The sequence below is a fragment of the Sorex araneus genome, chromosome 5, assembly GCF_027595985.1.
Source record: "Sorex araneus isolate mSorAra2 chromosome 5, mSorAra2.pri, whole genome shotgun sequence".
Lineage (NCBI taxonomy): Eukaryota > Metazoa > Chordata > Mammalia > Eulipotyphla > Soricidae > Sorex > Sorex araneus.
Window position 1 is genome coordinate 56,920,274 of NC_073306.1, and position 23,198 is coordinate 56,943,471.

Here is a 23,198-nt window from a genome sequence, read left to right on the forward strand (position 1 = left end):
CCCTGAGCACCAAAAGTGGGATAGCACAAAACAAAATCAATCTAATGCTTTTAGTACGAGGTTGGTTCAACCCAGAGAGAACTTGGGTTCCAATTTAGTTCTAATGGCTAAAGAGATAGTACAGGGCTGGACTAGGGCATTTGCCTTGCATGTGGCTGACCTGGGTTCAATCCCCTGCATTCCATATGGTCCCCTGAGCACTGCCAAGACCAATTCTTGAGTGCAGAGCCAGGCTTAATCCCTGAGCATTGCTGAATGTGGCCCCAAAAGCCAAAAAAAAAAAAAAAAAAAAGGAAAGAAAGAAAAGAAAAAGAATACAACAGGCAGGGGGTTGCCTTGTACGTGGTGGACCTGGGTTTGATCTCCCACTTCCCGCTTCCCCAAGCACCTCTAGGAGAGATTCCTGAGTTTAGAACCAGGAGTAACCCCTGAGTATCACCGGGTGTGTTCCTCCCCCACCAAAAATCAACTCAATCATATGCCCTAATGAGTATCCCAGGAGCTCCACTTAATTTTTAAATTTCATTTGGTGGAGTGGGGTTATAACTGGCTCTATGCTCAGGAGTGAGCCCTGGTGATGCTTCAGGGACTATCTGTGCTATCAGGGATTTGAACTGAGATCTTCAGAGTACAAGATGCTAGGCCTTTACATCCTGTACTATTTCTCTGGCCCTCAGGAGGTCCACTTTACTCCAGGTGGGCTCCTGACAGCTCAAGTGTGCTTCATATTTATTAGAAGGAATCAGAGAGATGATGCAGGGATAAGTACTTGCCTCAGATCCCAGTGACCCAGCATATGGTTCACTGGTCCTCACATATGGTCTGAGAGCTCTACTGAAGCTTTTTCCTGAGCACAGAGTCAGGCCAGAGAGACAGTATAGCCAGTATGGTGTTTGCTGCTCTTTTGTTGTTGTTGTTGTTGTTGTTGTTTTTTACTTTTTGGGTCACACCCGGCGATGCACAGGGGTTACTCCCAGTTCTACACTCAGGAATTACTCCTGGCGGTGCTCAGGGGACCATATGGGATGCTGGGATTCGAACCCGGGTCGGCCGCGTGCAAGGCAAACGCCTTACCCGCTATGCTGTTGCTCCAGCCCCCCTTTTTTTTGGGGGGTCACACCCAGCAATGCACAGGAGTTACTCCTGGCTTTGCACTCACCTGGTGATGCTCGGGGATGCTGGGAATCAAACCCAGGTTGGCCGTGTGCAAGGCAAACACCTTATCCGCTGTACTATCGCTCCAGCTCTGCTTGCTGCTCTTGATTAACACAGTGTTTTTAAAATTTGTTTTGTGGTTACACCTAGCTGTGGTCAAGGGTTACTACTGGTTCTTTGCTCAGGGATCACTCCCGGTGGGGCTCAGGGGTGGGGGAATCAAGTCCTTGTTTGCCAGGTGCAAAACAAGGCACCCTGCCTGCTGTACTATCTATCTGGCCCTCAAGCCAGTTTATATTGGTGACACCACATATGGTCCCCTAAGCATCAGCAGGAGTGAACCCTGAGCACAGAGGCAGAAGTAAATCCTGAGCACAGCCAGGTGTGGCCCCCAAATCGATCAACCAACCATACGAATTTAGGAGCAAGAGATGAAGCCTGAAGCTCTTAGGGCTTGTATCTCAGAAAATTCCTTACACTATATTCTGTGAAAGGGGATCGAGGAGTCTCATCTTGGTAGCAGGTTGCTCCCTTGGAATGGAGATTTTGCTATGACCCACCATCTGGCTGAAAGTTGATAGTGATATTGGGAAGCTCAGGAGCTTGGCCAGCCGATGACTTGAGTTCCTGCACTGCCCGCATGGCCTCTCCTTCTTAGTCCTGTGGCTCTGGATAAATGACTGCTGCTTCTCAGCACCCATCCTCTCATCTGACAAGGGAACTAGTAACAGTTTGTCCCGTGGTGGCTGCAGGAAAGAGAGGCTTGGGAGACAGGGAGGGGTGTGTGTGGTGTGTGTGGGGTGTGTGTGTGTGTGTGTGTGTGTGTATGTGTGTGTTTGTGTGTGTTTGAAATATTCTGCAGTAGCATGTGGTATTGGCACTTTATATGCATGAAACTTTATTATTAACAGTATGTAACTTACATTTACCCCAATTTTTTTTTTCTTTTAAGAGGTAGAGAAGGGATGTGTCTGGCTGCAGAGAGAACATAGAGGAACTAAGGCACTTGTCTTGCATGTTGTAGCTTGGGTTGATCCTGATTAGATCTGGGCACCATTACAAGGTCCTCTGAGCACCATTGGGTTGGGAACACTCCAACCTCCTCCACCCAAGAGAAAGACTTCCCAGGATGAGGACCACGCTATTCTTTTTTTTTTTTTTCCTTTTTATCCCCTCCCCCTCAGCAATGCCTGGAGTGAGTACAGAGCCAGGAGTAACCCCTGAGCATCGCTGGGTGTGGCCCTAAAAGCATAACAAAGACACAAACAAAACCAAAACACAAATATCTTTGTAACTTTGTAGTTTAAGGTCATTCAGTTTAAAATTTCTTTTTGAGGGGCTGGAGTGATAGCACATCCGGTAGGGCATTTGCCTTGCACGCGGCTGACCCAGGTTCGAATCCCAACATCTCATATGGCCCCCTAAGCACCGCCAGGGTGATTACTGAGTGCATGAGCCAGGAATGACCCCTGTACATTGCCAGGTGTGACCCAAAAAGCAAAAAAAAAAACAAAAACAAAAAAACAAAAAAAAAAACCCATAAAATTTCTTTTTGATTTAAAAAAATTTTTTTTAAATAGTAATTGGTTGGAGCGATAGCACAGTGGGTAGGGAGTTTGCCTTGCATGCAGCCGACCTGGGTTCGATTCCTCCATCCTTTTGGGTCACACCTAGTGATGCTCAGGGGTTATTCCTGGCTCTGCACTCAGGAATTTCTTGGGGGACCATATAGGATACTGGGGATTGAACTTCAGTAGGCCGCGTGCAAGGCAAATGCCCTACGCCCTGTACTATCGCTCTGGCCCTGACCATGCTATTATTATTATTATTATTATTATTTGCTTCTTGGGTCACAACCGGCGATGCACAGGGGTTTCTCCTGGCTCTGCACTCAGAAATTACCCCTGACGGTGCTCAGGGGACCATATGGGATGCTGGGAATAGAACCTGGGTCGGCCCTGTGCAAGGCAAACGCCCTACCTGCCGTGCTATCACTCCAGCCCCTGGACCATGCTATTCTTGAAGGAGATCTGAATTTAATTCTGGCATAACATGTTCGTCCTAGAGTCAGGAGCGATGGTACAATGTGTGGTGTCTTTGCCCCATGAGGCAGACCTGGGTTGGACCCTCTGTATCCCATATGGTCCCCTGCACTGCCAAGGAATAATTCCTGAATGCAGAGCCTGAGCACAGCCGGTTGTAGCGCCCAAACTAAACCAAAACCAAACCAACAAACGAAAAAAACATGGTCCTCCTAGCATCCAGCCAGGAATAGCCCCCTAACACTACCGCTCCAAAACAAAGAGATAGACAGTCTTCACATGCAACACTAGACTGAGTTTCCTCCCCTTAACAACACAGAGCACTACTACCCAGCACCTCTCTCTCAAGAGCTCTTAGATTTTCCAGAAGGGGTGTGTGCTACAGATGAGTTAATTCCAGGCCAAACGTCCACGTATTCTCTAGCCTTCGGGGCGGCGTGTGTGGGGGGGAATGCCTGAGGCCGCAGTGGGAAGCAGGGCGGATGCAGTTCCAAAAAAGGTGCTGGGTACCCCTAAGAAGGCGAGCAGACGTCTAGCCCGGGCCCTGGCTCTGCTACACCCCGCCCCGCGGAGGCGCAGCCGCGGCCACGCCCCTTCCCGGCGAGGCCCCGCCCCCGGGCCGGCCGCGTGACGTGTGTGCGCGCGCGGCGCATGCGCGCTGGGCGCTGTCTTCCCCCGGCCCGAGCGGCGGCGGCGGCGGTGTTTGAGTGCGGGAAGATGGCGGCTCGGGGCGGCTCGGGGCTGCCCCGGCTCTGAGCGCCCCGAGTGCTGCGAGCGCGGCCGGAGGCGCGGCCAGGCTCCGCCGGCCCTGTCCGCGGCTCCGTCTCCGCCGAGCGAACCCGAGAGCGTGGCGCGGGCCGGGCCAGGTGAGGCCTCTCCCCGTCCCGGCGCCTCCTGCCCCTTTCTGCCCCCCAGACCCGCGGGGGGACAAGTGGGCGCCCGCGCTGGCCACCCCCGCCCCCCGCCGGGGCGGGCACGGGTCCCGGCGGGCCCCGAGGTGCTGGGGGGCTTGCTGTCGTCACGCCCGGCCTCCCTGGCTTCGGCCGCGCAGGGGGAGCGCTCCTTTCCAGCCGGCCCCGGGCAGGGGTGGGGACCCGGGGGTCTCTCTTGTCCCTCGCTCTGCCCCCGCCGGGCGGCTTCTCGGGGCGCGCAGGGCCGCGGCCGGGGTTGGGGGGGCGGCGCTCGGCGTGCCAGCCGGCCCTGCACCCCGCCCCCGAGTCTGGAGCGCCTTTGGAGACGAGACGGAGTCGGGGGGCGCCCCGAGCCGGGGTCGCGGCCGAGCCGGCCCGCACCTGCGAGGCTGCGGCTGCGGAGGGGGGACCCGGGGGCTGTGCCCGCCGCACACGGCACGGGGCGTCTCGCGTGCGCCCACCGGCGAGTGGGCACTGCGGACCTCTGGGTGGAGACCGCACGTCCACGTTGGGACCGTGGGAAGGCGATTCTCGGGGTGTGTGGGGGCGGGGCGGGGGGCCGGGGGGCTGTGGGTTGCGGGAGCCCCGGCGGGGAGGGTGGGAACGGGCGTGGGGGCGGAGGCAGGACCATTGTACGCTGCAGGTAGTCTGCGGAGCGGCCCGGGTGCGCGTCCTGCCCTCGCCGGGGACAGAGCTTTGTATGGTTGAGATTCGGAGTGGTCCATTGTTTCTGTCTGTTCAGAAACCGTCCGAGTTTCGGTAGGAAAATAAAAGCTTCGTTTCGTAATTGCCGAAGCCTATGGACTTGTCTGGGTGGTGGAATTCTGATTTCTCTGGATTCAGGCTCGTTACCAGTCCTCACTTGTTGGCAGGAACGTTGGACTGTTATTCTTTTTAAAGATCAACTTTTTTTTTTTTTTTTTGGTGTTCAGATGTTAATTTGGAGACTTGGATTTAGGGAAGCTGATTTTGAAGTTGGGGTTGTGATATGGGGAATTCATTTAGAAAAAAATGTTAACGTGTGATGGTTTTAGGTTAGGCACAAATACCTTTTTTAATTTCGATTTCTGTGTGCTTAAGAATGATGACATCATGGGCTTAAAGGGACAAGGAGAATTTAAGAGGAAATGCTAGAGAGTTGAACATTTAAAATTAATTCTTTTACAGTTGAGAGTAGTGATGTTGTGTCAAATTCCTGAATGTTTTAATGTGTACAGTGTCATTGGCTATTCCTGCTAGTCATTTTGTACCGTGTAACTGCTTCTAACAAGTCAATAGATTATTCAGTCTACATTGACCATGGGTTTTTTTTTTTTTTCATTAAAATGACAGCTGTTTGATTCAATATCAGCTAATTCCTTGACCTTTTTTTTCTTTTCCTAAAATGTGTTCTCTAAAGGTTTACCTGAACCAACTTTTCTGTTACAGAAAATGGAGAACCATTCTAAATACAGTCAGTCTGCTGATGAGGTGATGAAATTAATGAAACAGTATATTCTGGTGGTGACTTTGGCATAATGCTTTTTGGTATAATGTGTTGCGTTGTTGTGCTAAATCATCATCAGGTCTTGATGCAGTTTCATGACACCCATGACATCATGCACAGCAGTAATTTTTGCAGTTCCTTCTCAGTGTCACAAAAAGAACAAATCAGGAAAAATCACCTAGAGTATTTATTTATTGATTGATTGATTGGCTTTTTGGGTCACACCTGGTGATGCACAGGGTTTACTCCTGGCTCTGCACTCAGGAATTACTCCTGGTGGTCCTCAGGGGACCATATGGGATGCTGGGAATCGAATCCGAGTTGGCCGCGTGCAAGGCAAACGCCCTACCCACTGTGCTATCACTCCAGCCCCCTAGAGTATTTCTTAATACCTTATTTCTGGAAGAACCATTATGTAGCACTGCCTTTTTATTTTTTCCCCCTGGAAGAGTTTATTGTTTGGTTTTTGGGCCACACCTGGAGGTGCTCAGGGTTTACCACTGGCTCTACACTCAGGGATCACTCCTGGCGGTGTTCGGGGACCATATGGGCTGCTGCATGCAAGCAAGTACCCTACTGCTCTACTTCTCTCTGGTCCCTAAAACTGCTTTTTGTACTTAGAACCTTTCTGTAAGATTAGCTGTGTGATTTCTGCTTTTTTTGGCAGGGAGGGATTGGGGGATGGAAGGGCCCCACACCTTTCGATGCTCAGGGCTTGATCCGAGTTCTGCACTCAGAATTACTCCTGTGGTGCTTGGGGGACCACATAGGATGCCAGAATTGAACCCGGCTCAGCTACATGCAGGACAAGGACCCTACCCGCTCTTCCGCTCCATCCCCAATTTTGGCTTATTATGAAGAACAAGCCCAGAAAATAACAACAAAGCCTGCGGTCGAAGAAGTTACCTCAAAGAGGAAGAAATGCTAGATTATTTTTCTGGATTCAGGTTTGTTATTTTTTTAGGTTAACTAAAATTAACAGGTTTTTTTTTTTGGGGGGGGGTTCTGTTTTGGTGTTATACTCCTCACTGAATGCTTGGGATTGCTCCTGGTCGTGCTGCACGGGTTCAGGGTAGAGGTGGGGGAGAATGACTACAACATGCTGAATAGGGCCTTGAACTCAGGGCATCCTGGATGTAAAGCATGCATGCACTCTAGTCTTTGAGCTTATTCTCTGGGCCTGAATTAACAACTGTAGCACTGGAGCACTATCATCCCGATGTTCTTTGATTTGCTCGAGCGGGCACCAGTAGTGTTTCCATTGTGAGACTTGTTACTGTTTTTGGCATATTGGATACGCCACTGGTAGCTTGCCAGACTGCTGTGCAGGTGGGATACTCTCAATAGCTTGCCGGGTACTCTAGATAGCTGAGAGGGACAGAGGAATCGAACCTGGGTTGGCCACGTGCAAAACAAACGCCCTACCTGCTGTGCTATCCCTCCAGTCCGAATTAACAATGCGATAAAATTTGAAGCCGTTTTGTTAAATAAATCCTTTTGGCTTCACAAGATTATGTGCTTCAAAGGAGGTTGTGTTTGTAAAAGTGGTTTGCAGTATAAAGGTAGATGAGATTATTTAAGAATGAATTCTATGAAAACACCTACTGATGATCCTCTGTGTACTGGGCATTTTGGAAAGTAGGTACTAATTGTAAAATTATGTCTTTTTTGTCTCAAAATTGTCCATAATCTAGTTGAGGAGTCAGACAAGGAAATCAGTTAATGATCATGTTTTGAAAGTAGTGCAATGAATCCAGCCAGGGAATGCTTCTCGGAGCAAGGATGGCTTTCCCCAGCCATTGCTATTCTGCACGAAAGTCTGCCTTTTGTGAGAGATTTGTTCTTTTATTTATTTATTGGGGATGGAGTGGGGTTTGGGCCACACCTGACGACGCTCAGGGCTTACTCCTGACTCTGCACTGAGGAATTACTTCTCAGGGGGCTCAGGGAGCCAGATGGGATGCCAGGGATCAAACCACCCGATCCACTACACTGTCACTCCAGCCCAGATACTTGTTGTTTTATTGAAAACCTCTTGAGGGGCTGGAGCGATAGCACAGCGGGTAGGGCGTTTGCCTTGCACGCGGCCGACCCGGGTTCGAATCCCAGCATCCCATATGGTCTCCTGAGCACCGCCAGGAGTAATTCCTGAGTGTAGAACCAGGGGTAACCCCTGTGCATCGCTGGGTGTGACCCAAAAAGCAAAATAAAATAAAATAAAATAAAAACCTCTTGAAAATTATCTTCGTTTTGGGGGGAGCGGCCACACCTGACTGCTTCGGGCTTGCTCCTGGCCCCGGGCTCGGGGGATTGTCCTGAGGGCCTGGGAGCATGGCTCACAGGGCTCTGGTGTAGGCTTTCTGTGTGGGAGCCTGGGTTCAGTTCCTGATGTTACATGGACACTCAACACTGCTGAGTGTTTCCCAAGCCAACAACAATTAAAAAAAATTATATCATGAGTTAATTTCCCCTTTTATTCATTCATTGCTATGACACTTCCCACACAGCAAGGCCCTGTTATGGTTTCTGCATTCTCAGAAATCCAGCAGTCTTGGAGGAACCTTTCTGAGAGTGAGTCATACAACACAGGCAGCAAATACAAACATTGTAGCTGCAATTAAAATATCTCAGATTACTAAGTGGTGACAACTTCAGAGTGGGGATGTTTTTTGTTTTTGTTTTGTAAAATTGGCATAAGAAGCACTGCATGGTTTTAATTTGATCATTTTTAGTTATTGTTTAGTTGCAGGTATCTTAGACCCTTGTTGATTACAGATTGTTACTACTCTACCCTTTTTCCCAATAAATGTATAAAATAAGAAGATTTTCTTTTTAGGTGAAGCCGACTGTTAAACTAGAGCCATACGAAACTATTTTACAAAAGCAAGGCCAGAGAGACAGCACAGTGGGTAAATGCCACCAACCCAGATTCGATCCCTGGCATCCCATACGGTCCCCTGAGTGACTGCGGAGCCAGGAGTAACCCCCTGAGCATCACCAGGTGTGGGCCAAACCATACACACAAAAAAGCTACCTGGGTCATGGAGAAAACAGCAGCTTAGATGTTGAACTTTATATCCCCAGTTTTTATATCTTAGTGTTTGGTTATTTTATAATTAATTGATTTGAGGGGGCACTGGCAGTGCTTACTCCTGGCTCTTCACTCAGGGATAACTCCTGGCAGAGCTCGGAAGACAGTATAGGATGCCAGGAATCCAACCCAGCACAAAGCAAGTGCTGTACTATCTCTCTAGTCCCTTGTTTATTTTGCCTGCATTGCAAACATTTTACGAATTTTGTCTTGAGTTGAATCTTTTTTTGTGTGTGTGGGGAGGTTTGGGCTCAGGGATTACTCCTGGCTCTGTAGCTCAGGAGTTAGTCCTGGCGGTGCTCTGGGGACCATTTGTGATGCGGGTGATTGAACCCAGTTTGGTCACATGCAAGACAAGCACAGTACCTGCTGTACTATTGCTCCAGCCCCCTGAGTTGTCTTTCAAGTGGTGCTATATTAATTGAACCTGTACGGTCTTTATCTTAATTTTTAATGATTCAAAGTTGTAGTTGATAGAAAAGTGAAGATATGTATATATTCCTTTTTCTGATAAGGTAACAGTTACGCACGGAAGAATACGGCTCGCAGTCATTTTAAAATTACCCTGTACTTTAGGGCAAAGCTGGAGAACGGGAGCTCAGTGCTTTGCACACAGGAGCTCAGGCTTCGATTTCTAGCACTACCTGGTCCACAAGCGTTTCAAGAGCAACCCCTGCACACTGCTGGGTGTGGCACAAAGACCTAAATAAGTAATATGTGAACTAGAGAGAGAGGCAGGGTTAAGGAGATTCCCTTATGTGGCTGACTCTGGTTTGATTACTGACACTGTAGTCCCCTGAGCACTGCTGGATGTGGCCCAGCCCTTCCTCCAGAACAACAACAACAAAAATGACACAGTTCTCTTTGGAGATCATGCCATGGGACCAAGTTTTCAGTTTCATTGTGTGGGTATTATTCAATAACTGGTTGCTTTTTGTGTGTGTGGGTCCAGGGATCAAATACAGGGCTGGGCACCCATCACTGATCTCTGATCCACAGTCTCACCTCTTCAGCTGTCATTGTTGGGGTTGGGGACTTGGGGCCCTACCGATTGGTGTTCAGGACTTATTCCTGGTGGGATCCTTGGGGACCATATGTGGTGCCGAGTGTCAACAGAGGTTGGCTATGTGCCAGGTAAGCCCTCTTTGCATTTTCTGATTTTCATGAATAGCATGTACTCCAATATTTTCTTCAGCAATTTCTCCAGTTACTTTATTGTTTCTAATAAAGCATTAAAACTGAGGCAAGAGGGGCTGGAGTGGTAGCACAGCGGGTAGGGCGTTTGCCTTTCACGCGGCCGATCCGGGTTCGAATCCCAGCCTCCCATATGGTCCCCTGAGCACCGCCAGGAGTAATTCCTGAGTGCAGAGCCAGGAGTAACCCCTGTGCATCGCCGGGTGTGACCCAAAAAGCAAAAAAAAAAAAAAAAAAAACTGAGGCAAGAGATACTTCTTTTCTTTTCTGTCTCTGTCTTTCTCTGTCTCTCTCCTCTTTTTTTTTTTTTTTGCTTTTTGGGTCACACCTGGCAACGCACAGGGGTTACTCCTGGCTCTGCACTCAGGAATTACCCCTGGCTGTGCTCAGGGGACCATATGGGATGCTGGGATTTGAACCCGGGTTGGCCGTGTGCAAGGCAAACGCCCTACCCGCTGTGCTATCTCTCCAGCCCCTCTCCTTTTTTTGGGGGGGTCACACCTGAAGATGTTCTGGGGTTGCTTCTGGCTCTGCACTTGACAGTTATTCCTGGCAGTGCTGGGGCCACTATATGGGATGCTGGGGATCAAACTCAGGATGTCTATGTGCGTATGTGCAATGCAAGCGCCCTAAGTGCTATACGATCTTTCTGGCCCCCCAGACGCTTATTTTCTAGGTTTTTTAATAATAGAATTCTAGAGGCATGTAGCAGAAATGCATGTTTACCTTTCCTCCATTGTTTCTCTTTCTATCCTTTTTTTTTTTTTTTTTTTTTTTTTGCTTTTTTTGGGTCACACCCAGCGATGCTCAGGGGTTACTCCTGGCTTTGCACTCAGGAATTACTCCTGGCGGTACTTGGGGGACCATATGGGATGCTGGGGATCGAACCCGGGTCAGCTGTGTGCAAGGCAAACGCCCTACCTGCTGTGCTATTGCTCCGGCCCCTCTCTATCCTTGATCAGAGAACACAGATTATTAATGGCTTGATTTGACACCATCACCATGAAATTTCTTAAATCCTTTTTAGGCCCCTCCTCCCCCCCCCCTTTTTTTTTTTTTTGCTTTTGGGCTGCACCTGGCAGTATTCAGCACTCATACATATGGCTTGATGTTTGGGGGTTGCTCCTGGCAGTTCTTAGGGAATGTTCTTTTTTTGTTTGTTTTGGGGCCCCAGTGGTAGTCCTCTGGACTTAGGCCTGGCTCTGCGTTTAGAGATTATTCCTGGCAGGGGCTAATTGGGTCATATGTAGTGCTGGGGATTGAACTCGGATCAACTGCGTGCAAGGCACATGTCTTACCCTCTGTACTCTCTCTCCAGCCTGGGACTATTTGATATAAAGGATCAAATCTGGGTCTCCCACATGCAAAATATACACTCAGTATACACTTTACCCCTAAACCTTCACCTTGGCTCAATTGTGCTTTTTTCTTACGTGCTTTTTTGTTTTCTAAAGACTCTTAAAAACTTAGTTGTCCAGGTGTTCACAGCTCAGTTCATTATATTTTATTTCTGCCCCCAAGATAATGTAAATTTACCAGTCAGCTTCTCACTTTGTCCACTTCTAGAGGTAGTGTAGTTTTTTTTTTTTTTCTTTTTGGGTCACACCTGGCAATGCACAGGGGTTACTCCTGGCTCTGCACTCAGGAATCACCCCTGGCGGTGCTCAGGGGACCATATGGGATGCTGGGAATCGAACCCGGGTGGGCCGCGTGCAAGGCAAACGCCCTACCCGCTGTGCTATCGCTCCAGCCCCGGTAGTGTAGTTTAATTTTTTTTTCTCTCTCTCTTTGGGTCACACCCAGCGATGCTCAGGGGTTATGTCCTGGCTCTGCACTCAGGAATTACTCCTGTTGGTGCTCAGGGGGAATCATATGGGATGCTGAGGATCGAATGCAGCTTGGCCTCATGCAAAGCAAATGCCTTACCCGCTGTGCTGTCACTCCGGCCCCAAGGTAGTGAAGTTTAATTCTGGTCTGAGTGACTGTACAAATGGAAATATATATTTTTTCATTTTTCTTCTTTTTTCTCCAATATCCTGCCACATAGTTCTTTATTCTCTTACTCAGTATCCCTGTTCCTAATCGTGTTTGCTGCCCTGACTTTCGACGGGACTTGATTGAGATGAAGGTCTGTTGAGTAAGTGCTGTAACTCTTGCCTGGTCTTACTGCCAAGGTTCTGTCCTTTGCAGGTTCTGTGTTCTCAGTCTTCAGTATGGGAATTACAAATCCTACGTTATGACATGTGTAAAATATTTAGACATTTCCTAACAAATGGTAATAGCAGCATCTGCCAGAGTTTTGGTTTTTGAGCCACAACTGGCAGTGCTGAGGGCTTACTCCTGGCCCTATGTTTAGGGAGCACTCCTGGAAGGGCCCAGGAACACCAGTGGTGCTGGGATCGAAGCTGGGTTAGCTGCATGCAAGGCAAGCACTTTACCCATTGTAATAGCTCTCTTCTAGCTACTGTTATTTGAGTTATTATTCTTGGTAATCTTTGGAAATGCTTTTTCATTTCTTTGTGTGAGTGTGTGTGTGTGTGTGTGTGTGTGCGCTCGCGTACATGCATGTGTGTGCCACACCTGGTGCTCAAGGCTTACTCATGGCTGGGCTCGGGGGACCATATGGGGTGCTGGGGATCAAACCTGGGTCAGCACGTACAAGGCAAATACCCTTCCCTTCTTTAGTGTCTTTCCTGGCCCTCAACCTTGATGCTTAAGATTGAGATGATAGTATTATGACAGATCAATCTTTTAAAAATTTATTTTTTGTCTTGATTTTGGACCTTTCTATAGATTGTTCAGAGATCATTCTATATTTTTTCTGACTAACCTCACTCAGCATTGATATCCTCAAGTTCCATCCATGTTGTGGAAATTGCATGATTTTGTCTTTTCTTAGAGCTGTATAGTATTCCACTGCTTTCCACAATGGCTGAACCAGATGACATTCCCACCAACAGTGAATGAAGGTTCCTTTCCTTTCTCAACACAACCCTGTGGACACTGGCTGTTTCCAGACTTGTATATATGTACTATTTTCAGTGGTGTGGGATAATTTCCCACTATTGTTTTGATCTGCATTTTCCTAATCATGAGTGATGATGAGCACTTCTGGCAGAATAATGATCTGAATGTTTCTCCTTTGAACTAGAAGTAGGGGTAACTCACTGCCTAGCACCTTTTCTTTTTTGAAGAGGAGGGAGGCCTCCCTAGCAGTTCTCAGGAGTTGGGTGCCACTTCTGCCGATACTCAACTGAACTTTACATATGGCTTAATACTGGGGCCCAGTGATATAGGCCTGGGGACCACCAGACTTGTACCTGGAGGTGCTGGACGGGGCGTATGATTCCTGGGATCAAACTGGCGTCCCGTGCATGCAAACATATGCCCTTGACATCTGTGCCATCTTCTGGGCCTCCTCGCACTCATTTTTTTTTTTTTTGGCTGCTATTCTATTTAAATTTTATTTCTTTGTAAAAAAAATTAGTGAATCACCGTGAGGTACAGTTACAGATTTGCAAACTTTAGTGCTTGCATTTTAGTCATACAGTGGTCGAGTGCCCATCCCTCCATCAGTGCCCATTTTCCACCACCAATGGTCCCAGCATCCCCCCCCCCCCCCCCCCCCCGTGGCAGAGCATTCCCTTTTGCTCTCTTGCTCTCTGTCTCTCCTTTTGGGTGTTGTGGTTTGCAATAGAGGTATTCAGTGGCCATGATGTTCGATCTATAGTCTACTTTCAGCCCACATCTCCCATGCCAAGCAGGCCCTCCTAGCATCCTTTACTTGATGGTCCCTTCTCTATCTCAGCTGCCTTTCCCCCCAGCATACCTCGCACTCTTTTTTTTAATCTTTGAAATTCTCCATAATGCTCTTCATTGTAACTTCTTAGCCTGTTTTCCATGAATATCATCTGGTAAACTTTCACTTCAGCTAATCTCACTTCCTCTTGCGTATATCATTTTTATTTATACATCTGGATCATTTCAGCTCTTTAGAGTATTGCTTGCGTACATTTAACCATAGTTGCCCTGCATAATTATGTTAAAGTTAATATTCAGGTCGCTGGGGAGATAAGTAGGGTGCTTATGTTTGCATGCTTGAGCCCTGCCAGGAGTAATTTTTGAGCGTAGAGCAAAAATAAGCCCAAAGCATAGCCGGTGTGGCCTTCCACCTTCCCCCCCCACAAAAAAGAGAAAATTTACTGTGCTAAAAATGAAAATTACTGTGCTAATTACTGTCAGATACCTGAAAAAACATGTATCATGCTATGTAATTTTTTTATATTTTGGTGCCTTACAGGTGCATTTGCTGCTTATGTATTATGCATTCAAATATTCATTTAGTTTATACATTTTGTGTGTGTGAGGCAAAAATAGTTTTGTTTAAAGAAATTATAGAAGTGTGTGAGAGGTGTGAGGGAGAGAGATGTATTCAAGAGAGAACCCGGGCTTCACCAGAAGGGGCGTTTCAGGTTGAGATATGGGCCAGTCGCCAAACTGGAGAATGAGCCATGAAGTAAAAGGAAAGTATGATATGTACAACTGCTTTGGCTCCTAAAATCAATTTTTTTAAGGCACCATAATTTACAAAGTTATTCATAGTTGAATTTCAGGCAGACATTGTTCCAATACCAATTCCACGACCAGTGTCTACTCCCCAGTGTCCCCAGGTTCCCGACAGGGATGAGTCTCTCCAGGTAGCTCTATGCTCTGCCACTTGAGCTCTTTCTCTGGCACTCCGGTTGGTCCCATGTGTGTGACAAGCAGCATCCTAGGAAGGGGGATAGCAAAGAGAAGGGCATTTTGAAAAATGACTTCAAGGGGGCAGGTGAAAGTTTGCGTTCAGAATACCATGTAATGAAACGTATAGCTTTATTTATTTATTTTTTTCTTTTTGGGTCACATCCTGTGTTGCACTGGGATTAATTCCTGGATCTGCACTCAGGAATTACTCCTGGCGGTGCTCGGGGGACCATATGGGATACTGGGGATCAAACCCGGGTTGGCCTTGTGTGCAAGGCAGATGTCCTACCTGCTGTACTATAGCTCCAGCCCCAGTATAGCTTTTTTCTTTTTCTTTTTGGGTCACACCCGGCAATGCTCAGGGCTGACTCTCCTGGCTCTGCACTCAGGAATCACTCCTGTCAGTGCTCGGGGGACCATATGGGGTGCTGGGAATCGAACCCAGGTTGGCCGCGTGTAAGGCAAATGCCCTACCCGCTGTACTATTGCTCCAGCCCCCAGTATAGCTTTTTTTTAGAGTATGATTTTTAAGTTAACATCAGTGACTGTTTAATAATACCTCTTAAAACGGAGCAATAGAATTGTATTCAAATTCCGGTTTCTCTTTTTACAAAGCTGGGTCATCACGGATAAATTAATTTATCCAAGCCTCATTATTCTCATCTATAAGACATTACTGATAATATATCCATCAGAATTGAGGTAAGGATTAAATGATAAAAGGCACCTGGCGCATGCTCTCAGTATCTATTGATTCCTCTTCCTTTTATCATCAAGTCTTTACACCAGCTGCATTTTTAATGACTCTTGGTACTCAGTTCTGTGACTGAGAATATTGGTATCACCAGGGTTAGAATGCAGCCTGTCGGGCCGGAGAGATAGTGCAGTGGGTAGGGTGCATGTGGCTGACACAGGTTTGATCTCTGGCACCCTGTATGGTACCCTGAGCCCGCCAGGAGTGATCCCTGACTACAGAGCCAGAGGTAACCAACTCCTGAGCATCACTGGGTGTGGCCCCCAAACAGCAGGATGTCAGGGCTGGAGAGATAGTATAGGGGTTAAGGCACTTGCCTTGCATATCAGCCTTTGTTCTATTTCTGGTACTGCATATGGTCCCTGGGCACTGCTGGGTGTGGCTCAAAAAACAAAAGGCAGAATGTCAGATTCTACTCTAGATCTACTGAATCTGTAGTTTGATGAGATCCACATTATAATTTGAGAAGCACTGGAGCTTTTGAACTTTTCAATAAGTTTTCCTCCAAGTTCTGGAATCAGTCGGGATGGGAGATACGTGCTGAAAGTAGATAATGGACCAAACATGGGGCCGGAGCGATAGCACAGCAGGTAGGGCATTCGCCTTGCACGCGGCTGACCCGGGTTCGATCCCCGGTATCCCATATGGTCCCCCAAGCACCGCCAGGAGTAATTCCTGAGTGCAAAGCCAGGAGTAACCCCTGAGCATCGCTGGGTGTGACCCAAAAAGAAAAAAAAAATGGACCAAACATGATGACCTCTCAGTGTCTGTGTTGCAAGCCATAATGCCCAAAAGTAGAGAGAGTATGGGGAATATTGTCTGCCATGGAGGCAGGGTGAGGGTGGGAAAGCAGGGGTAATACCGGGGATATTGGTGGTGAGGAATGTGCAGTGGTGGAGGGATGGGTGTTTGATCATTGTGTGATTGTAACCCAAACATGAAAGCTTGTAACTATTTCATGGTGATTCAATAAAATAAAAAAAGAATATGTGTAATAAATAAATAAAACAAAAAAAAAAGATTTCCTCCAAGTTCTGATGATGATGATGATTTTTTTTTTTTTTTGGCCAGGGATGGGGTGGGATTTTGGGCCGCTCTGGGTGGTGCTCAAGGCTTATCCTGGCTCTGTACTCAGGAATACCTCCTAGTGGTGCTTGGGGTCCATATGGGATGCCAAGGATTGAACTCGGGTCAGCCACGTGCATTGCAAGCACCCTACCCACTGTACTTTTAACCCTGCCCTGATTTGATTGTTCTTTTTGCGTATCTTTGGCAGATAACCTGTACACTCCATTGGGGGAAAAAAAACCTTTTCCTCCCACACCCAGTGGTCCTCAAGACTTGACTCTGTGCTCAGGGATCACTCCTGATGGGGACTGGGGGACCATATCTGGTACCAGGTATCAAATCCAGGTTGACTGTATGCAAGGCAAGTGCCTCACCCACTGTACTGTCTCTCCAGCTCCTGAAATTATGAGTCAGAGAGATAGTTGAGGAGGTCAGTTGACCCCAGTTCAAGTCTGGGCACCACATATAGTTCCCTGCATACCACCAGGGGTCACTACTAAGCAGAGCTAGGCGTAACCCCTGAGTACCACTCGTGTAAGTGCTCAGGGACCATACAGGGTGCCAGGGATTGATCCCAGATTGGCTACATGCAAGGCAAGCGCCCTACCCACGGTACTATCACTCTAGCCCCCCCTAGATTTTTTTTTTTTTAATATTGTAAGAAGTTAAGAAGAATGTATAAAATATATACTAAAAGAATTGTGAGGTGGGTATGTAATCGTCAGTGGAGCACTTGCCTTGCATATGTCTGGTTCTGGTACTATCTCAAAGTTATGGACTGGGAAGATAGCTCAAAGGGCTGCAGCATGTGTTTAGAACACCTACATACACACGTATGGCCATGAATTGGAATCCCTGGTGTCCTATATGCCGTAAGTGCACTCCTAGCAGCTCTGGTATTTGGGTCTGGCAGCTCTGCTGTCTTAGTCCCTGACACTGCAAATGCTATTTGGTCATACTGCAGCCGTGTGTGTGTGTGTGTGTGTGTGTGTGTGTGTGTGTGTGTGTGTGTGTGTGTGTGTGTGTGTGTGTGTAAGCACCACGAAGGCGTGAAGTGACTCCCCATTGAGGCTGAAAGATGTGCCAGTGCCATGGCCTAGAAGTTTGAGCTCTGGCGGCACAGTGTGAGCTTCCCTGGCGAAGCCTCTCAAAGCTCGTGAGTCTCAGCTGACGGTGCAGCTCAGGGTGAGCATGTGTGCAGGCACAACCTAGGGGAGTGCCAGCCTGGGTGAAACATGGCCAAGGGTGCAAGCACCATGACCTGACACCTGATCTCAAAAATGTACCAGCACCCGGCCAGAGTGCTAGGCCAGAGGAGAGCATACTTGCCTTACATGTGGCTGACCGACTCAGATCTGGTCCCTGGCACTCCACAGGGTCCCTTGAGTACCGCAAGGGGTCATCCCTGAGCACAGAGCCAAAAGTAACCTCTGAGCCCCATGTGGCCACAAAACAAAATGAAAAGAACATCGCCAAGTTTGTGTGGAACCTTGGGTCATTGCAAAAACAACTTCCGTGGGCTGGAAAGGTAGATCAGCAGGTGGGGAACACATGCTTTGCATACAGGAGACCCAGGTTTGGTTCTGGACACCATGTGATCCTCTGAGCATTGCCAGAAATGACCACCGAGTACAGGATTGGGAATAGTCTCTGAGCAACATGGGTGTGATTCTAAAAAAATAACCCCAAAACCCTCACCAAATACCAGCCTCAGCAGCAATAAAGAGAATGGGAAATGAGATGGAAATAAAAATTTAAATAAACTTAAATAAAATTTAAAATAAAATTAACAAAACAGGGCTGGAGTGAAAATATAGCTGGTAAGGTGTTTACCTTGCATGTGGCCAACCTGGATTCAATTCCTGGCGTCCCATATCAGCACCCAAGCACCACCAGGAATAATTCCTGAGCATCACTGTAGGTCTGGCCCCAAAACAGCTAAAAATCAAAAATAAAACAAAAATCAAGAAAACTCAACAGCTTGTTGTAGCAAATCCAATTCGTAATTGAAAAGATTTCTTCTTTTTACATACTGCCATGGGGCTGGAGCAATAGCACAGTGGGTAGGCGTTTGCCTTGCACGCTGTCCAACCTGGGTTCATTCCTCCATCCCTTTTGGAGAGCCCGGCAAGCTACTGAGATTATCTCGCCTGCACGGCAGAGCCTGGCAAGCTCCCCATGGCGTATTCGATATGCCAAAAACAGTAACAAGTCTTGACAATGGAGACATTACTGGTGCCTGCTCCAGCAAATTGGTGAGCAACGGGATGGCAGTGACATACTGCCATAGAGAATTATTTTCAGCAGTTTGGAGTAAAATTTTTCTGTGCTGCCAGATACATTCATTATCACATTTTAAGGTATCAGTGGCTTAAATATCGCTATATATATTTGTGAAGCAAAATAGATTTTATTGGGAGGTTTTTGAAGGTGAGGAGGAAGGAAGGGAGGGGAGAGGAGAGAGAGAGAGGCAGAGAGAGAGAGAGGCGCTTAAGAAAGCTTGGGCCTCCCTGAGGACGGAGAGAGCCCCTACACACACCCCAGCATTAGATATGGAAGTATGAAAGTACACATCTCAAGAGCTCAGGTGACACATGTGCTTGACCACGTGGGCACAAGCAGCACGTGGACTCGGGCAGTATATGCACATGTCACTATATGTTTTTTGAGGGGGAGCTGGGTGGATCATATTGGATGCTGGGGATCTAGATCAGCTGTATGCAAGGCAAGCACCCTACCCACTGTGCATCTCTTCAGCCCCATCTCTCAGAAACCTTTTGCCTGTGGATATAGAAAATAGATTATATTCTATCCTGCCTTGAGGAGAGAGGACGAAGCAGATAGAGAAATGCAGTATAGTAATGGCTAGTATGCACTCAAGGATTTTGTGTAATAGGAGTTTAGGGCAGAGGTCTCTGCTTTGAGCATTTTCTGTATCCTGGTACAGTCAAGTCTGAGTGTATACAGTTTCTACTGTTAACTGTATGGTTATTTGCCTCTTTGTATTCTAACTTTCCCAAATAACTATTTTTGTTTGTTTGTTTGTTTGTTTGTTTTTTGGGTCAACTTGGTGATGGTTAGGGTGACTTCTGGCTCTGCATCCAGGAATTACTCCTGGCAGTGCTCGGGGGACCATATGGGATGCTGGGGATCAAACCCAGGTTGGCCGTGTGCAAGGGAAATGTCCTATCCATTGTGCTATCACTCCAGCCCCAAATAACTATTTTTTTAAAGAAAAAAATTTCCAGGCCAAAAAAAATGTTTTCTTGTTGGTGTTTGGGCTACACCCAGCAGTGTTCAGGGCTTACTGAACACTGTCTTCAGGGGCATCGAATCATAAGTGGTGCTGGGCATTGAACTGGGTGTGCTGTATGCCTTAACCTCTGTACTATCTCTCTGGGTCATACTTTCTTTCTCTTTCTTTCTTTCTTTCTTGCTTGCTTGCTTTTTGGGTCACACCCGGCAATGCTCAGGGGTTACTTCTGGCTTTGCACTCAGGAATCACTCCTGGCAGTGCTCAGGGGACCATGTGGGATGCTGGGAATCAAACCTGGGTCGACTGCGTCCAAGGCAAATGCCCTACCTGCTGTGCCATCGCTCCAGCCCCTCTGGTTCACATTTTCTTTGTGTGTATATTTTGGATCACACCTGGCAGTGCTCAGAAGTTTCTCCTGACTTGGCTGTGCAAGGCAAGCGCCCTACCCACTGTACTATCACTCCAGCCCCCCAAACTTAGTTTTTTTTAATACTGTAAGAAATTAAGAATAATGTATAAAATATATACTAAAAGAATTGTGCGGTGGGTATGTAATCATCAGTGGAGCACTTGCTTTGTGTATGTTTGGTGCTGGGGGTTTTCTGGACAGTACTTGGGGAACATCTGTGGTGCTTGGGTTTGAACTTGGGCTTCCTACATGCAAAGCGTGTGTTCAGCCCGTTAAGCAATTTCTCTGACTGCAAAATATATTCATTCGTTCCACACCCAGCAGTGTTCTGGTGCTACTGGGGGTTCATTTGCTATCCAGGAGGGAACACAGGCCAGGACTACCAAACTTGGAGCCTGTGCTCTACCCTGGTGATGGATCTCTCTTGACCCCAAAATAAAATGTGTTTTTTGGGGGGTGGGGGAGTCATACCTGGCTCGCTCCTGATGGTGCTCATGGTGACCACCTGGGGCACTGGGGATCGAACCTGGGTTGGCCATATGCAAGGCAAGTGCCAGATGCCTTTCCCACTGTGCTATCTCTTCGGCCCTTCTCACATCAGAATTTGGGACTCACGTTCGGCCACGGGTGCTCGCCAGGTTTGAAGTTCTTGCCCCTGCAGCCCTTGCACATGCATTTTCCAGGGCCGATCCTCTGAGTGGGACACGCAAGTTATGTTTGTGAGCTCACCCACTTTCAACAATGCTTCCACATGAACTTGCCAGTGGTTCCTTTCCTGGCCGTGGTGCTCCTGCGCCCTTAGTCATGGTTGTCATGGGGGCTGTGTTCTTTTGTGTGGTACTCACATGCACCAGCTGTGGGGGGCCGGAAATCATCCATGGTGTGAGGGATCACAGAGAGCAGAGCCGCCAGGACTGTGATTGGCACATGCAGAGCACCAGGGATTTAACGCAAACTCAAACCGTATACTTGCAAGGCAGGCTCTCTGAGCCACTGGGCTGTATTTCTGAAACCGTAAGGGGAATTAGGTGGATAACACTCTGTTTTGCTTTTTTTTTTTTTTTTTTTGGGTCATGCCCAGTGATGCTCAGGGCTGACTCCTGGCTCTGCACTCAGGAATCACTCCTGGCGGTGCTCAGGGGACCATATGGGATGCTGGGAATCGAACCTGGGTCGGCCGAGTGCAAGGCAAACGCCCTACCTGCTGTGCTATCGCTCCAGCCCCAAGAAGTGGATAACACTCTGATGAGTTAGCTACTTTAAAGATTCACTGACAACTGCTGTTGTCATTAAATTTGGAATGCTTTATAGAAACAGCTCTCTGAATTTTCCTGTCAAAACAGCTAACAGTTTGCTAATAGCAACAATGGTTATGCCACATTTTTCTATTTCTAGACTTTTTAATCAAAACATCAACTGTCGGGAACTCAAGAGTCTCCAGACTGTAGCCTCTCTTATTGGAGATAAGTTATTAAAGTACTATGTGATTGTGCTGCAAACCCATTGAGAAAAAAATGGTTCTTGCCCTTTTGTCCTACAGATACATTTGTGACTAGCAAAGTATCAATTTAGAGAGAGACTAGCAAAGTACCAATTTAGAGACTAAAAAAGTATCAATTTAGAAACTAGCAAAGTATCAATCTAGAGACTTTATTTTTGTGTGGGCGTCCACACCTGGAGGTGCTCAGGACTTACTCTTGTTCTGTGCTCAGAGATCACTCCTACTGGGGTTCAAGGGGTCATAGGTGGTGGCAGGGATCAAGCCCCATTTGAATGCGTGCAAAGCAAGCTGAACTATCAATCCAGTGAGACTTGAAAATATCTTTTGTTTTCATGCCACACTCAGCAGTGCTCAGGGCTTACTCCTGGCTCTGTGCTCAGGGATAACTTTTGGCTGGGTTGGAGGGAGGGGTGGGCATAGGCATATAGTTTGCTAGGAAGCAAACCCGGATCTGCTGCCTGCCAGGCAAGCACCCTACCTGCTCTACTATCACTCTGGCACCTCATTGCAGTTGTTAGGCTTTTGAAATTGTGAAGAATAAGCTTTCTTATATTTTATTTCTAAATTTATTAATCTGCTCAAAGGCATGTGCTTGAGGATTACTCCAACTCTGTCCGTGGGACCAGATGATACTGAGGATTGCACCTGGGCCTCCTGAATGTGAAATATGTGTTAAGCCCTCTGATCTATCTTTCCAACCAGCCTGCTGCTATTTTAAATCTTCAATTTATTTTTAGATGAATGAAATGTATTCCAATAAAGTGACATTTATGCCAAGAGAATTGTCAGATAACCAGTTTCTGGAAGTTAAAGGCATTAGAACTGGAACGATATAGTACAGCAAACAGGTATGCTGCTGGCTCAGGTTTGATCCCTGGCACCTTATGTGGTCCCCTGTGCATGGCCAGAAGTAATTTCTGAGTGTAGAGCCAGGAGTAATCCTTGAGCGTCGCCAGATATGGCCCAAAAGCCAAAAAAAAAAAAAAACCAAATAAACAAACAAAAAGAAAAGCAAAAAACAAGAAGAGAGCGATATCAAAGGTACTGTTACTCAAATATTATACTGGGAAGTTGGTCTTGCTGTTATGTAGGTAACATAATTTCTGTGAATGGTTTTCAATTCTTTACAAGTGTAGCACTATCTGCCAGGTAGTTCAGAAGAGTCTCTTACACTGGGGTCACTCATGGCTCAGGTCAGTGGTGCTTAAGGGTCACAAGGGCAGGTCAGGGACTGCCATGTGTTACAGGCCTTGCACATGCTAAGCATGTGCCCTATTGCTTGAACTATCTCTTCGGTCTGGCTTTCCTGTCCTACTCTGTCACAAAGAATTACAGCTAGAAGCAGTAGTCATATCTTAATCTCAAAATCTGGTTTTTTTTTTCTTCCCTTTTGGGATCATATGTGGCAGTGCTCAGAGGTTACTCCTGGCTATGTACTCAGGAATTACTCCTGGCAGTGCTCTGGGATGCTGGGGATTGAACCTGGGTCAGCTGTGTGCAAGGCAAAAGCCCTACCCACTCTGTACTGTCTCTGGCCCCGGTCTCAAAATCTTAACCTTGGTTTCTGTTTTGAAGGGCAGGGGTCCTG

The 23,198-nt window shown here is 47.4% G+C and overlaps 1 protein-coding gene across 1 annotated transcript in view; it reads left to right on the forward strand.

Moving 5' to 3' along the window:
- The first annotated feature begins 3,862 nt into the window (after positions 1-3,862).
- Positions 3,863-23,198, forward strand: part of FBXO42 (F-box protein 42) — a 75,130-nt gene continuing 55,794 nt past the window's right edge. The window contains exon 1 of the mRNA XM_004603369.3: positions 3,863-4,063. The gene's annotated coding sequence lies outside the window, so the exon portion shown is untranslated. The remainder of the gene's footprint in view (positions 4,064-23,198) is intronic.